The sequence below is a fragment of the Trichosurus vulpecula genome, chromosome 4, assembly GCF_011100635.1.
Source record: "Trichosurus vulpecula isolate mTriVul1 chromosome 4, mTriVul1.pri, whole genome shotgun sequence".
NCBI lineage: Eukaryota > Metazoa > Chordata > Mammalia > Diprotodontia > Phalangeridae > Trichosurus > Trichosurus vulpecula.
This window is the reverse complement of record NC_050576.1, coordinates 78,835,971-78,853,563: the sequence shown is the minus strand read 5'-3', so window position 1 is coordinate 78,853,563 and position 17,593 is coordinate 78,835,971. Positions and strand designations below refer to the sequence as shown.

The 17,593-nt window shown below is 37.7% G+C and overlaps 1 protein-coding gene across 10 annotated transcripts in view; it reads right to left on the bottom strand.

Annotated features, from left to right (window-relative positions):
- SMG7 (SMG7 nonsense mediated mRNA decay factor) overlaps positions 1 to 17,593 on the bottom strand; it is a 96,734-nt gene that overhangs the window by 77,573 nt on the left and 1,568 nt on the right. The gene's annotated exons all lie outside the window — the stretch shown is intronic.

Here is a 17,593-nt window from a genome sequence, read left to right as displayed (position 1 = left end):
GCAGGTACAGGAAGCAGAATGAGTAAAGGCACAGAGGTGGGAAAACATGAAATATGTTAGGGGGAAGGTACAAAGTTATCCAGTTTGAATGGATCATTAAGTTCATTAAGGGAGAATTATAAAATAATGCTGGAGGAAGAGAAAGGAAAGGAATAAGTATTTATATAGCAACTACTATGTATCAGGCACTGTTAACTGGTTTTTTATTACATTACTTATATTACATTTATTATATTATATATCAAATGAAATTTCATTTGATCCTCACAACAATCCTTCGAGACACTGAAGGAGACTGCTGCTGTTGTTTGTCCTTTGTTCTCAAAGAGGACTCACTTGTGTGCAAGGAAACTGAGGCAGAGAGACGTTAAGAAAGTTGTCCAGAGTCTCATACCAATAAATTTTTAAGAATTGAACTAAAGCCTTCATGACTTAAGACTCAGTACTTTATCCACTGTGTCATCAGTGCCTGGAAAAAAAGCAGGGCACCATCATCAGTGGAGCACATTGAATGCCTGGCAAATAAGCCTGGATTTTATTCAGAAGCCAGTAGGGAGCTACTGGAGAGTCCTGAACAGGGAAATGACATGTCCAGATCTATTAGGGAAAGTACCTAGTTTTAGTCTCCTCATTCTAAGAAGAAAGCAAAAAAGTCTTCAGAGGGAACAACTAAATGATTCCAAAGCATGAGAACACCATCTGTTCTGAAAGCAAATGAAAACAGTTAAGATAACTTAGTTCTTTTAACAAGTATCTATTCCACATGCTCTTTCTATAGTACCTTGCTAGTCACAAATGGGAAGGAATGGTCCAGCTACACTGTGCCCTGGTCTGCCCCAGGTCTAGAACACTATGTCGAGTTCAGGGCTCTCCATGTCTACAATGTGCTTCCTTTCTCAACTCTGCCTACCCTCCTTCAAACCCTCCCCTGAAGGTCCCTTCCTCTATATAGTCTTTCTTAATCCACCCTGGGTTGCCTCATAAGGTATGCTTTCCTTCAGAAAAGGTCTTCAGCGATAGCTCCTTGCCAAGGGATACAGTAGATGAAATTCTTAGTCATGTATGGTTGGAATTAAATGATCTCTAGCATCCTCTCCAAGTCTGAGATGCTACTAAATGATCTGGCAAAGCTAAGTAATAAAATAATAAACAGATAGTAGTTAAAGAGATAAAGTCAACTGGAACAAATTATCAGTAGTCATTTTGGATTTTGTTTCAATCTAGGGTTTGAAGTTGTATCATCTACACATGAAAAAGCTAATTCCAAACTCTGCAATAATAACAGCATTAAAAAAATATTAAGTTAACATTTATATAACTCTCACTGAGTGCCAGATACTATGCTAAGTGCATTACAAATTATTATTTCATTTGGTCTTCACAACAACCTTGGAAGGGAAGCACTATTATTATCCCCATTTGACAGATGAGGAAACTGAGGTATATAGAAGAGACTTGCCCCAGCTGTATTGGCAATCAAAATGAGTTTGAGTGACATGTTTGTGACATCAGAGGCTTTTAGACCACATGGGTTTAAGTCACATTTTTGTGACGATTTTAGGTCAAGTGGGTGAGTTGCGTGTGTGGCTCACCTTTGACCCTGAACAAGATACATAAAACCAAGGGTTGGCTTTCTTTTTTCGGAGCTGAGCTGCAGCAGTAGTGACGCGTGACTCTGAGCCAGCCGTCGTTAGGAGCTCCCCGGCTGAACTCAGATGTTGGTAACTACGACTGTATTTGGTCTGTTTATAAATTATGTTTGTAATTTGTTTGTATTTGCTCTGAAGTTCAGGGTGCTGGCTTTTTCCCCTGAACTAAGTAAATGATATTTGTATGCTGGATTAAAGTAAGATTGTTAACCCCTTAATGTTGCTTTCCTTAGTAAAGCAGATCAAAAGGACCTGGGCTTGCAGTGTTCTGTGAGCTGGTTGCTGTTGGTTTTACACCCCCACAGCAGCTGCTAGCCAGACTGTTGAAACACCAGCCTAAGTGTCTGAGGCCACATTTGAACTCAGGTCTTCCTGACTCCAGCCCCAGGGCTCTATCCACTGTGCCAACTAGATGCCTCCATGTGAACAAACCTAAGTTGTTCTGCTTTTAAAGTCTCTCAGTGAAAAATTCAAGCTAGCAATTACGTGTTAGATTCTCCATCAACCTAGTAGAATATATTTCCAGAGAAGGAGCATTATATTATGTTACTTTGTCAAGGGTGTTGGATTAGCACAAATATTTTGGATTTGTAATTCTGTTTTCCCAGAACAAATTCACTTTAAAGCTTGTTGCAAAGTACATATATTATCTCATTTGATTCTATCAGCTTTAAATTCTAAAGTAAAAGTTTTAAAATATTAAGTGTTTAAAAATTTAAACTACAAGCCTGAAAATCTTTTACTCCTGGCTCTACCACTTACTAGGCAGTTATCAACTTTAGATGCCACCTGACTGTCCACTCCAGCCAGCTCCTGGCTATATGATGCCTTATTGCTAATCTCTAGATCACTACCCTGGGGCCTAATGTGTTGAATGGTGAGTCAGTCAGTCAGCACAAATGCACATGGGCCCACTAGATCCAACCAATCCTACACAATGCTTCACATTGCCCCCAAAGATTTCAGCCATCTCCTTGCTATCCTTGCCACACACTTGTTCCTGGGCCACCCCCTCCACCTCTTGCTCTAAGAATTACCTCATTACTATCTTTGTTTCTAAGGGGGAAGTGTCAAATGATTCTCCTATAAACTCCACTCAACATCCCTGTGAGTCCTCAAACCATTGAGAACCACTGCTTTTTTCAATCTGTATCCCCAGTGTTTAGCAGGTTATAAATCATTTAACCTCCCTGTGCATCAGTTTCCTCATGTACTAAATCAAGGTTAGACTGGTCTTTAATATCTCCTGTAATCTTATCCATATAAACTCCACTGACACAGATGAAAACTCTGTTATAGAGGTATGTGACCTCTATAATAGGGCCTTCAATTCTAGAGCCGCTAAGCACAACACAGGGATAAGCCATTTAGCCAGGCGGGATGACAGGTTAAGGTCCACACTTGAAGCCTTTCTAGCACAGCAGAATGGGTCAAAGCTAGTGATCTGCTCATACAACCTTGAATCTTGGGTCACTCTTCCAAGGTTCTAACAAGAATCAGAATAATCCTGTGAAACTATGATTCTCTTCATTTTATTTTTTATATTTATATTTATATATAAATATATTTAATTATATATAATTTATATATATAAAATATTTATATTTATACTTTATTTTATGGCTCATAATTTCCAATCTGTTTGGAGAACCACACTTCTCCTTTATACTCAAGGCTTTACTTCCTTGGAGATGGAGTCAGTATATCTGGGTTCTAGTCTTAGATTTGCCACTTATGAGATGTGTGATATTATATGACATTTAACCACCTTCCTAATGTATAAAATGTGGATAATCCTTGCACTACTTACCTCAAAGGATTGTTATGGGTTATCACTGTGAAAATACAGTGTGAACAAAGAGCTTTGTAACTAACTTTATAGCTAGATGTAGGTAGTTAAATGTTACACTACACCTGTGAAGTAAATAGGTGGTGTAAGAACGGGTATTACGGTATTCTGGTTTGCTCCCACAGATGCTGTTGGGAGCTTATAATAAGCTTCCATTTCTTGTTTTGCAAGGGCAGTGGTGGAGCACCTCCTGACCTAAGGAGAACTAGAATGGTTAGGACCAGGCAACCGGCTGGAAGCCAAGGGGTCATGCCCTAGTCACATAAGTCCTCACTACTGTGCCTGCTCAACTAACCTTATTAATATTAACTTGCATGCCCAAAGGGTGGAGACTCCGCCATTTTCTAATCATGGGATGTATGATCTGGGAGGAGGAACATGTTAATGAGGGCATGTAATGGGGGTGTGAGGAACAGTTGTAACCTTGAGGAGTTTGGACCAATCCCGACTCTGAGGGGAGGAGTCAGAATACACTAACAATACTTAAGTTTGCTCTTGCTTCTTTGTGAGCTTCGTCCCTGCTTTCTGGCCAGAAGTGTAATAAACGCCTCTGCCCACTCTGTTTCTGAGTTCTTTCAGAGAGAAGGTACCTGGGAAGTCCTGTGATCCTTGCTAGCGTGTCTCTCACAGTGGCAAACATTTTCACTTAACTTAGGAAAACAGAGGAATAGAAAGATGAAAGGAATTGTGCCCAGACCACAGTAAGCCTCTGAAAATAAACAAACCTCTCTGATTCATTTAAATCAGATTTGCAACATTTAGTAGACTTTATATCGTATATAGTTACAAAATGGAAAACCTTCTATGTACAATGAAATGAAAAGCCAGGTACACAGCATGCTAGTTCTGGTTATTCCACTAACTAGCTATGACTCTGAACAAGTTAGTTAAACCAGTTATAGTTTCATCTATAAACTACCCTAACTCATTTATTGTAAGGATTTAATGAGATACTTGAAAGCATACATGCTAAAAATTATACAGTGATAAAAATGAGATTGAAAAAACTTTTCACAGGAAGACCCTGCCCTGACTACTGTCATTTAAGTTGTCCCCATCAGGCCAATTATTATACTATACCATCTGATTAAATACATAGTCAAAATGTGATACCATTAGTAAATGGGACTCTTACCCTATCCCCAAAAGGACTCAATTGTCCTAGAAAAGTATAGAGATGCACAGGCCTTTATTTTTATTCTCAAGCTTATTTTCTAAACCAGAGTTCTTAACCTTTCTTTTGTGTCCCGTACCCCTCTGGCAGTCTAGAAAAGTCTTCTCAGACTTTTTGAAATGCATAAAATAAAATACAAAGGACTACAAAGAAAACTGATTTACTGAAATAGCCCAAAACAAACAAACAAAAAACAAGTATAAAGTACATTAAGAACACCACCTTGAACCAATTATGAGGTTCTTCAAGAAGGAGATCAAATCATGGTGAATGATTTCTCCATTTTACCTTTACCTTAATGCATCTCCTCCAGAATCAGGAAGATTAATTTATTTTTGATGGATATGAGAATATCCATGACTACTATGATCTTATAAAATAGACATCTCTAAATCCATGCTGAATGCAAAAAAATTTTTTTTTTAATTAAGCCTTCCAAAAAATATCCTAAAATGTTACCTGGCATCTTATCTGTCATCCTCCTGTGCATCCAGAATTACTGGTACCACCTCTTAGTACAATGGGAAGAAATGGAGTGATGTAAGATAATAGATAACTAAATAAGATATTTTTTAATATTATGAAACAATTTGGTACAATTCATTTTGTTAACACTTTTCTTTCCTGTTTTATTACCTAGCACTAAGTCACAATGTGGAAGTACTTATAGGTTGTGCTTTTTAAAAAGAACCTACACTTTCCTATTAAAATGAAAGTTATATTGAAGCTATTGATTATTCAAAAGAATTTTTATAATCTTCTGGGTATTTTTTTAACTTAAGTGGCAGCAATTTAATTATTTAAAGTAACCAGGGCTTACTGAAGAACTGCAAACCCATAAGATCAAATTACAAAATTAGGCTTTTAATGAGATACCATATAAATCTAAGATAACTGTTCTGCTAAAACAACCACACAAGATTTCCAAGCAGTCTATATACTTAATTTCAACAACAACATTACCAACTATTATTGTTCCCACAATGCAGTATATAGTAACTCTTTCCTACCCTCCAAAAAGTCATTCAAAATTACTTCTTCACAAAAACCTAAAAGTAATAAATAGACTAAAAGAGCGGATAGCTGTGACAGACATTTCCAAAAAAAAAACAAGAACTAAAATTGTACAGGGAAAAACAATGTTTTTACAGAAGAGTATAAAAAGAAGGCCAGAAAGAAATACAAATAGGACTGTTTTAAAAGTTGTAAGTAATGTGTAACTTTAAAAGAAAACCTAACAGACACTTGCAGTTTCATATACAATACCTTTTCTGTTTTATATGTATATGGAAATACCCATTTTGTTTGGTCTTTAAGTTCCATTCTGTTCATGTCTGTTAAGTTCAGGATAAAAAAAAAAATTTTAAGCTGCTTTTTTTACTCTCTTCTCTGATAAAAACTCTTAGAAAAATTGGAAAGCACTCTGGCATAAATTAGCTTTAGATCAACAACACCTTATACCACATATTAAAATAAGCTCAAAGTGGAGAAGTGAGCTAAATTAAGTGGGCAGTTAGGTGGCATAGTGGATAGAGTGCTGGGCCTAGAGTCAAGAAGATCTGAGTTCAAATTTGGCCTCAGACATTTACTGGCTGTGTGAGCCTGGGCAAGTCACTTCACCTGTTTGCTTCACTTTCTTCACATGTAAAATGAGCTGGAGAAGGAAATAGCAAACCACTCTAATGCCTGCCAAGAAAACTACAAAAAGGGGTTACCAGTTGGATACGACTGAAATGACTAAACAACAAGGACCTAAATTAATGGTCACAACCATAAAAAAAATTAGGAAAACCAGATCATCTAAGCTTTCATGGCTAGAGCTAGATGAAAATTCCTTAATCAAACCAGGAATAGAGATCATTGAAAAAATAAAACAGATCATGTAGATTACATGTGGTTGAAATGGTTTTTGAATGAATAAAATCAATGCACCTAGAATAAGGTTAAGGAAAGTTATCAGCTGGCAAGTTTTTAAATCACTTATCTCTGATAAGGATCTGAGTTCCAAGCTACGCAGGGAACTAATGCAAATATATGCATATATAAATATGCACGCACGTACACATGCACATACGTACATACATACACACATACATATGACCAAAAGCCATCCTCCAATCAATAAACTGGTGAAAGGATAGAAAAAATTCTCGAAAGAACTGCAATCTATTAACAACTACATTCGCCATCACTAATGAGAAAAACAAAATCCTGAGTTTTCACCTCTTGCCCAGCAAACTGGGAAAGATGACAAAAATGTGGGAACAGACAGTATTGGGACAGTTGTGGAAAGACCTTCGCAAGGCAGTAACACAGATTCACGTAATGCTTTCCAGGTAAAGCGCTTTCCTCAAAATGGCTCTAGGAGGTAGGCAGTCTAAGTGATTATTATCTCCACTGTACCTATGAAGAAAGTAAGGTCCAGAGAAGCTCTAGGCACACAGTTAAGTACTGGGAAGTGGTATTCAAACTCCTGTCTCCGTATTTTGAATCCAAATCTTTGTGTTATACTAGCTTGCTTTGACAAAGTGTTTCCTCACAACCATGTCTAGAGCTTGTAGCTGGTACAAGTACACTTTTGCCCATTATTCAGATAAGCTAAGAAGGTGCATTCTCTATCTTTAGAGTCAAGAATCTAAAAGAGCCTCTGTTCATAGAGAGCCTCACTTCATAAAAGAAGGAACCAAAGCAGAGTCACTATCATCATGGTGGATAAATTCATTTGATGAATTAAAAAACATGTATTTATTAAACAAGACCAGCACATTAATAGAGTTGCTGAAGTTATGATTTGGTCAAATCATTCTAAAAACAATTTGATATTATACTATGAAAGTGACTTATACATAGCCTTTTGACACACTGCTAATAACAGGAAATAGACAAGAATACATATACATCACAAAACAGGAAGATCCCATATACACCAAAATTCTTACAGCAACACCTTTTGTAGTAGTAAAGAACTGGAAATAATAGATGTCCATCAATCAGGAAATGGATAAACAAATCATGATACATATATGTAATGGAATATCACTGTACCATATATGATAGAGATGAAGAATACAGAAAAGCATGATCTCCCCTGCCTTCCTGGTAGAGCTGAGGAGTGCGGATGTAGAATACTGCCCACCTGCTTCCTGCCACCCCCCCCTTTTCTATTTTATTCTTTGTTTTAAGAGAAGGCTCTCTGGGAAGGGGAAGGGGAGGAATATAGTTGAAAATGAGAGTGATGTAAAAAATGACATATAAGAGAAGAATGGGAATAAGCATTTATATAGCGCCTACTATGTGCCAGGAACTGTACTAAGGGCTTTAGAAATATTATCTCATTTGATCCTCAGAAAAGACCTGGGAGTTGGTGATGCTATTATCCCCATTTTACACTTGAGGAAACTGAAGCAAACAGAGGTGAAGTGACTTGTACAGGGTGACATAACTCACGTCTGAAACCAGATCTGAAGTAGGGTCTCTCGACTCCAGGCCACACTGTGCCACCTAGACGCCTTCTTACTGTATTAAGAATCTAGATTAAACTTTCAACAACAAAGATGAAATTTCCGCTAAAAGATTTTCACCCCTGAGTCATACGCTCCATCAGACTACCCCAGCTGCTAACAAGACTATCTCTTCACTTCATGGGGCAGCATGGTGATACAGTACAGAGCACCGGGCCTAGAATCAGGAAGACCTGAGTTCAAAACTGGCCTCAGACATCTACTAACTGTGTGACCCTGGCTAAGTCAGTTAGCCTCTGTCTGCCTCATTGTAAAATGAGGATAATGACAGTACCCACCTCCTAGGGTTATTGTGAGAACCAAATAAAATAATTGTAAAGAGCTTAGAACATCGCCTGGCACAGTGCAGGCACCATATAAATATCAGCTCTTCTCTATGAATTATTTCCTATTTAACCTGCATATGTAGCTGGCTTTGTATATATTTGTTTGCACATCAGCTCCTTCAAGAAGGACACTGTCTTTGCTTCTTTTTTTTTTAATCACCAGCACTTAGTACAGTACTTGGTACATTACACTTTTATCTGTAACATTAAGCAGACGCTTAATAAGTGTTCACTGAGATATTATTGACAGACTTCTTCATGACTTTAGAGGAAAAACTGTAGGAAAGAGAAACACTAGTCTCACAAAAAATGCTAGACAGTAAAAAATATAAACAATCTAGGGGCTATTCTTCCATAAGACAAATCCAAAGGAGGGTCCCACAAAAAGTAATAGTTAAATGAAATTATCATTTCTTCTAAATTGCATTTAAACAGAGAAAAAATTTGTCCTAATATTAGCATCCTAATCAACTTCTAAGTTCTTAAAGAGTGCACTCTCTCTCTCCACATACACTCATAAAAAAATTGTTAGTTATTTCACTCTACTCCCATTCCCAACTTCCTACCCCTTACCTCCACTTTCTATTTTATTACCTCCTATTAAATTATACTATACACTATGCTATGCCCATATACTATGCTATGCTATGCTATAGTTACGTATAGGTTCTAGTGAGTTTATTCTGCCCGATTGTCCCAAGAATTTTACATGCAGTCACACTCATCACTTCCTGTTTTAAATGTCCCAAGCAGTTTCGTTTTCATTTCTTTTTTAAAGACGGGATTTTTACCTGAGTAATTGGATTTCAAAAATAATCTTTGTATTATTACTATCTCTCAAAAAGGGGGCTTGCAGGACTTTATACTTAGTTAAAAGGTGTGATGAAAGGCACTACAAAAATTTCTTATCACCTTCTCCAAACAGGAAATGTCAGCCATCAATCAAATGTAAAAAAAAATCTAGTCTTGAAAGATTAATAATCAAGTATACTAAAAAAGAACCTGGGACACCCAAAATATACAAACAGAAAATGGACTAATCAAAATAATTTTGATTCTTCAGACATACCTTGGCACCATTTTCATCTGAGCAAGATGTTCACTTGAATTAAGACTTCTGGTAACAATGCTGGCTAAAACATCTGATATAATTAGGGTTTCTAGTCATATATGCTCCCCATTTAAGCTAATAAATTTTATTCAATTCTCTAGACACTAATTGTACCAATTAAAACATATCAAGTACCTATACTATGCATTAGAAACTGTGCTAGGCACTGGAATATAAGACAAAAAGGACACTTAAACAGTTTATATTTATTTACTAACATGTATATACTCTTTAGAGCAGCTAGGTGGCGCAGTGGACAGAGTGCTGGGCCTTAACTAAGGAAGACTCATTTTTCTGAGCTAAATTGGGCCTGAGACACTTTCTAGCTATGTGACCTTGGGCAAGTCACTTAACCCTGTTTGCCTCACTTTTATCTGCAAAATGAGCTGGTGAAGGAAATGGCAAATCTCTCCAGTATCTCTGCTAAGGAAACCCCAAATGGCATCACAAAGAGTTGGACAGGAACAAAATGACTGAACTACGACAAACAGACAATCAGTCTGTTTGTATCTTGGGACTAGACTGCAAGAGCCCATCATTAAAGTGAAGGAGGGCTGGTTTTACAAAAGGAATTTTATTATACTAAAATTAGATAACATTAAATGAAATTTGTCTAATAGATCATCATTCTCAAATTCTTTTCTATCACCATTAAAGAGAGTCTGACACCTAACTAAATTCTGAATACTGTGCCAGACCCAAGGAACAGTATGCACAACATTAAGCATGACAATAAGCAGAAACACTAAAAACTATCTAAACTCAAGATTAAAAGCCCAATGTTAGATCCAGAGGACATATTTCCCTTCTCTGCTGTCAAGTTAACAAGCACTTATGCCAGGCCCTGGGCTATTATCATTTGCAGGGGCAGAATTCATACACGGAGGGGGGAAACAGCTTGGAAATTAACCAACAAGTATTTATTCGGTGTCCGCTGTGCCCTGTACTAGGCACAAGGGATAAAAGTACTTGTGAGATGCTAGTTCCTGACTCAAGTATACATTCTACTGGAAAGTGGTAAATCAAGCAAAAAGCAAACAATTTTATCAAGCTTTAACTGAAAAAACTTCTAGGTGCTAGAGACATGGGTCCTGTCTTCAAGTAGCTTATAATATGGTTAGGAAAACAGACCAGATAATTTTTAAAAAATCTCTAACACATGGCTTACAACCACCAAATGCCTCGGTGAAAGAGAAAAGACATTTGAGGAAGGAAAAGGGCATGGGCAAAGGGCACAGAAGGAAGAAAAGGCTTAACTTGTTTGGGAGACAATCTGTAAAACAATTTAACTAAAGTGGATGGTTTGCAGAAGGGAATTACTGACTGGACAGAGATATAAAAATCATATTGTAGAGGGCCTTGAAGGAGAAGCTTAGGAATTTAGACTTGATTCTATGGTCAACAGAATGACACTGAAGGCTGCCTTGTATGAGGTAGTACTTTAAGAAGGTTAATCTGGTATTGGTGGATAGGATGGATGGGGGAGTGGAGCGAAATGGGAGAAAGGAAAAAAATATGTTAGACGATGTAGCAGTCCAAATCTGAGGCAAAGACGGGACTAGGAGGCACTGGGAAAGGGAAGAAATTTTTTAAAAATATGATTAAGACAAAATCTGAAGGACTTGGTGGACATAGGATGAGAAAAAAGAAAATAAGCCCTCTTTTGTTGTGGGTAGAAACCATGTTTTATTATGTTACAGAAAAGGGCCTTTTCCTGTGGGAAGGAGTGAGAAGCCCTATGAAACCAGAGTTAAGGGAGTAAAGTTAAGGGAGTAAAACTGCAGCTGAGCTTCAACAGGTAGGAAAGGTTAAATAGATTCAAGGGGTACTTACTAAATGTATCACCTTTGTTCAAAAAGAGTTAGGATTAAGGCCCATGGGAAGTAGCCTTTTGATCTTGGAATGTAATGGAAGAGTATATCGGTTCTGAGCTCTGAGGAGAGCCCATGCAGAAAGCTGGCTATGTGGCTTTAAAAGCAAAACCATTTAAAGCCATTAAAATGTAATCTAAAAAGAAAAGTCCACAAATGCTATCCACATCCAGAAAAAGAACTATGGAGTCCAAATGCAGGTTGAAGCATACTATTTTCACACTTTGTGGCTTTCGCCTTTTGTTCTGTTTCTTCTGTCACAACATGAATAATGTGGAAATATGTTTACATGATTACACATGTATAACCTATATTAAACTGCCTGCCCTCCTGGGGAGGGTGGATGGAAGGGAAGGAGGGAGAAAAAACTTGAAACTCAAAATCTTTTTTTAAAAAATGAATGTTGAAACTACTTTTACATGTCATTGGATAAAATGAAATACTATTTACCAAAATAAAATAAAATAAAAAAAGGAAATTCCAAGGAAAGACAATGTGGGAATTTATTTTGTTTGACTATACATGGTTTTGTTTTCCTTGCTTTTCAATTGGTAGTCATGGGTGGGAGAGGTGAGAAGGAGAGAGGGATGATCTTCTTTTGGAGGAAAAAAAATTACATAAAAAAGAGAAAGTCCAGAAACTAATTCTTGGAAGTATGCCTTCACTTTAGGGATGGTAAGAGGAAGCATAAGGCAGAGAAAGCGTAAAGAAGTGGCCAGCGAGATACTATGACTCTACACTCAATATTATTCCCCATTTTTTTTTAAATGGAAGAAATTTAGGTTTGGAGAAGCTACACACACATTCAGAGACCTGGTCTTCTGGCTCCAAATTCTGAATTCTTGCCAAAAGCTCATAAAGCAGTAGAAGAGGGGAGTCTGAATGCAGGCAGCTGAGAGAAGGGATGGTGGAAAAAAATGGAACCAATCAGTATAGACCACTCTATTCTTACGTTCCGTGCCTGGCATACAGTAAGCACTTAATTTTTTTTTTTATTTTTGAATCAAATCAAATTTAAGAATCTGACCTAGAAAGGAAGGGAAATGGAACAGTACTAGCTTGACAGAAACAAGGGAAGGTTTTTTTTTTTTTCAATACAAGGAAAACTTAATAAGCATGTTTGTAGTCAGAAGTAGCTAGAAGAGGAAGAGAAAGGATTACTTGATGGAATAAATCCGTGGGGGTATAAGAAAGGAACAGACATAAAAGCACAAGTGCAACAGAGTAGAATTTCACTGGAGTATTACCTACCTAAACTACTTTTCCTTTCCATCAGCCATGAAACTGTCATCAAGACTGCCTAGAACTCCATGGTTCTATGTCTATAAGTCCTAGCTTATTTTTTTTTTTGGGGGGGGAAGGGTCACAAATGTATGAGCAGAGTACCAAAGTCTTTAGACTTATAAATACAGATTGGGGGGACATGGGGGTCGCCGACACTGAAGAAAATGGTTACTCAGTTCAATGAAATCAACTGAAAGATTTGCTTACATAACTACAATTTATGTCCTCACAATAGTCAAAATGAAAATTAAAGGCGGATATTTTTCCATGTGGCTCCCATGATGTTCTATTTAGTATCCACTACCAAACAAGAAGACCAAATTCCACCTTAGATACTGAGAAGCTATTAAGCAATTCACTTATCTCTAAACTTCAGTTTCCTCATCTGTAAAATGGGGATAATTGTAGTAGCTGCTCAAAGGATTGTCTTGGGATTGAAATCAGATGATATCTGTAAAAGTACTTTGCAAACCCAGAAGTGCTTTGAAAAAAAAAAGGGGGGGGGATGTCTATTATAGCATTATTGGTGAATTTCACCCATTCCTTGACTATTTTCTGATAAGTCATTCCTCTGCCTCCTCCCTATGCTAGTGGCTCAGCTCCCTGTTGGCTTAGTGTAAAGTTTAGTCTTGGATTTAGAGCCTTAAGAACCTGTGTAGTAAAATGGCCAAGGTGAGACAAAGAGGTTAAGTGACCTATAACCTTGAACGAGTAACTTGGCCTGCTAAGTCTCAGCTTCATACATAAAATGAAGGAACTGCACCAGACAACTTCCGAGGTCCCTTCTAGCTCTAAAACTGGAAACTCTGTGGTCACTGTTAACCTCTACTGTCAAAATTTCACATGAACAACTTAATCTGCTTATGTGTGCCTAAAAATACAACCTTTAGTTCCAAAACATTTTGTGGAAATATGCTGAACTATCATAAATCATGTATCTACTGATTCATCAAAAAGACATTCACTTTAAGAGTTCTCCACCCCACCTGAAAGATTGTACTGAGGAACTTACAGCTGGTTTCAAGAAGTGCTAATAAGAATCTTGAAAAGGTTATTTGGAATTGGTGATATAGTCTGTGAGGCAGTTTTTGCTTTATGCAAACCTAAGAACTGAATGAAATCCTCAAACTTGGCTTCATTAATATCATGCTGAGCTAACCGGTTCAAATATGTCAATATAGACATCAGTAAACACAACCCAATTGCTTCATCCCCTCCTAAGGTAGCAAGTAACAGCTGTTAAAAAAGAAATGAAGACAAGCAACAGTTTAGGACAGGAAGTACACAATTCTGAAGACAACTCAAACCAAAAGGTAAGTACAGCCAAATAGTCATTTAAGCCATACAATGGACTCTATACCAAGAAATTTTCCCCATGAAGATCTCTGATGTTCACTCCAAGATGTTAATCCCAACATTTTTTTCTAACACTCTCACTGACTCAGCTCACTCATAGCTCTTCTCCTGGAAGTTAGTTATCCTATATTTTCTTTATACTTTCCCATGCTCAACAGATTCTCCTTGCCTCCGTTAGCAGCCTCCCACTAAACATCTCTAGCAATACTCCCTTCAAAGTTCCCTGTTAGGAACTTTATCAACCTCTCTCCTTACAAAATAAAATCTCCACACCTCTTCATTCTCCAAGTTCATAGTGTTGTCTTTCCTCCTTGATAAAGGTTAAATCCCATTACAACAAAAGGTTTATAAAGGAACCAAATCCAAGTGTAGCCTATTAACTTCAAGCAACAGCCACTGGATCTTGATTAAAGCATGGGGGGGGGGGGGGTGCCAATTCTGGGGAAAACAAAACACCAAAAACCACCTGCAAATCAAGTACCAAAGGTTCCCACTAAGCCCAGTTAGCTAGCTGTGGAAGGAAATTTCCTTGAGTTGCCAGAGGCATTATATATTTGTATCCTATTACAACACTTAAGAAATGTTTTTAATATTACATGAATAAACAAAAAAATCACCGCCTTCTTACAGGGCCTGAAGCCCACCTCACCACAACAGATATCCCCTCTCCCTCCTTTCTTTTACACTGGTTACGTCTTCTCCCCGCCCCCCACCCTCCCTCAGACTTGATCCCTTTTTCTCCCTCCATTTCTGCCATAAAATTCCCAGATGTATACCTTGTGTTTTCTAGTACATTTCATGTTATTGCAAGTCAACCAGTATTTATTAAGCACTTACTAGGTGCCAGGCTAAGTGCAGAGAATATAAATACAAGCAAAAAGACAGTCCCCACCCACAAGGATTTTTACACTCACAGAAAAAAGAAAGGTGAAAAGCTGAGGTGAGGGAGAGTGGGGGAAGGGAATGTCCACACAGGCACAAGCTTGAGAAAGTCTAGAGACTTTTCAAGAGTGCAGCCCTGACAATGTAAACAACTATAGGTGCCTCAGGTACCACTGATTGCTTTCTCTTTTTATAATAAACATTAACAATCATTCTATCTACTCAATCATCTCCCAATTCAATTTTAATAAATTCCAATGTGACAACAAGCATGCAGAATTCTCCCCCTTTTCTACTTAATAAAATGAATTCTTTATATGAATCCCTATTCTTCTATCAGGGTAATCCTTTAAATTTAGTTGAGTACTGTCATCCCCTTTCCCACCCAAATTACTAATAACCCATCTCAATTCATTCTATATTTTTTCTCTTTGGCCTACTGTGACAATGACTTTGAAATACCTCTTTCCAATGTGTCATGAGTCAAAGGAGAAAATTTACTCATATTTTAAAATTTGTTACTTCAATCTAATTAAGGTGTCATTGCCTACATCCTTTTTTATTCAGCCTAAGAACACATTTCAAGAAACCTCACTCCTCAATTTAATGCCTTCGGATAATAATTCTGATGACCTATTTCATAGGATCTAAGCCCAAGCCCCCCCCCCCAATCCAATTTTATTGGCACTACCTCTTCTGGTCCCCATAATACAATCTTTTCAAAGTATTTGAGATCTGCTCCTCCCCTTATCTTTTCACTCAATATAGCAAATTGCTTATGTATTGTCCCTTACTGATATTTAAATTCCTTCCCACCCTTTACCCTAAAGGCCTCCCACATCTTATCTTCATTCCAGAGACTTCCAAAACATGCAGTTTCACTCTCAAGTCTCAATATCCCACCACACCAGTGCCAAAAGGTCCCAGTTTTTGTGAACTACAATTCAATTGTGGTGAAAGTCTACACAAAGATCAGTAGCTACGAAATTTAAAAACTGCCCAGTCACTGCTCCTCTATCATGGATGAAGGTAGACAACAGAACTTCTGCTCCTGTAGTCAAGGTCATGGAGAATGACCTCCACACCCTCAAACACAAAGAGCACTATCTAGCATCACCTCTGAGAACCTATAAGAGAATACTTTCCTGAAGATTCTCCCTAGCCACCTTCAGATGAAAAAGCTCAGGAGTACAGACCAGGTGACCTTTCTTCAATCACCTTGTACATCAGTTTCTCAAATTCAATACCGGTCTGCCCTATTTGGTTAGGAAAGAGATTGGGGAATCATCTTTCAAAGGCCATCTCAGACTCAGCCCATCTACCTGGTAAGATGTTATACATAATTCACAGAGCTTGAAAGGGTTTTAAGATGTCATTTAGTTCAACATTCTCATTTACTGGATAAACTAAAACCCAGGGAAGCCCTGGACTAGAATACAGATCTCTAGACTCCTAAACCCAAAGCCTTTTCCACTAAACTCGCCCTTCATTAAAACCCAGTTCCAGTGATCCTCTATTTTCTACATTTATTTAGCCAGTTTATAGGATCATAGATTTAGAAACAGCAAGGATCTTATTCATCTAATCCAACCTCTTCATTTTTACATCAGGGAAAAAACAGAAATAAGTGACTTAACCAGTCACACAGTAGCCGAATTTGAGCCCATGTCTTCCTGAGCCTACCCTACCATTGCTATTCTGTTGCCTATAGGAATTCCATTATACTTTTCCCTTTTTCAAAGAATTAAACCAATCCCAAATTTAACTATTATTGAACCCACTACACAAGAATTGTCCTGTACTCCTTCAAAATACTAGAAAATAAACAAAATGTAAAAAAATTAAAAAAAAAAACCACCAGTATGTAAAACCATTTTCTATTCCAGCAATAGCTTAAGGTGCCCAGGGCTTGGGGAAGTCAGTGGCATTCTTTTGTAAACACTCTAGTGTCCAAATGCACCAAGACATTTATTGCACCTTAAAGATTCTGTCCTCCCAGAAAATATTCTTGGCTTCTAATCATGGTGGAATACCAGAACAGAAGAAAAAAGGGCTTTTTTCTTTAGACACGTAAATCAACTACTTAAGTAACTTTCATAGTACCCATAGTACGTATGTGCTCAAGTACTACCATTTTTGTATAACCTCTGTTTTTCGTCTTGCATTACTGAACAGTCATTCTCTATCTCCAAGCACAATGTAGTAGTATAAGATTTCAAGTCAGAAGGCTTGACTTTGGATCCTGGTTCTGCAATTTAATTAAGTCTGTGTGACCTTGGGCAAGTCACTCTGGGCCTCAGTTTTCTCATCTGTAAAATGAAGGAGTGAGTTAGTCGATTTCTAAGGTCCTATCCAACTCTAAGAAATTATTTTTAATAACCCCTTCAGACTGAACCAAATCAGCAGGATGACGCTATGTGTGCAGAACAACCTCTCTCACACGTTACAGTCTGAGTGGATACAAGACCCTCCCCCAGAGCATCAACCTTTGCTTGGTTAAACTACAGCGGCATTCCTCCTTCCAAGCCTTTCACCCCTCCCTTTTCCAGAAAGCACAGAACCACTCTTCC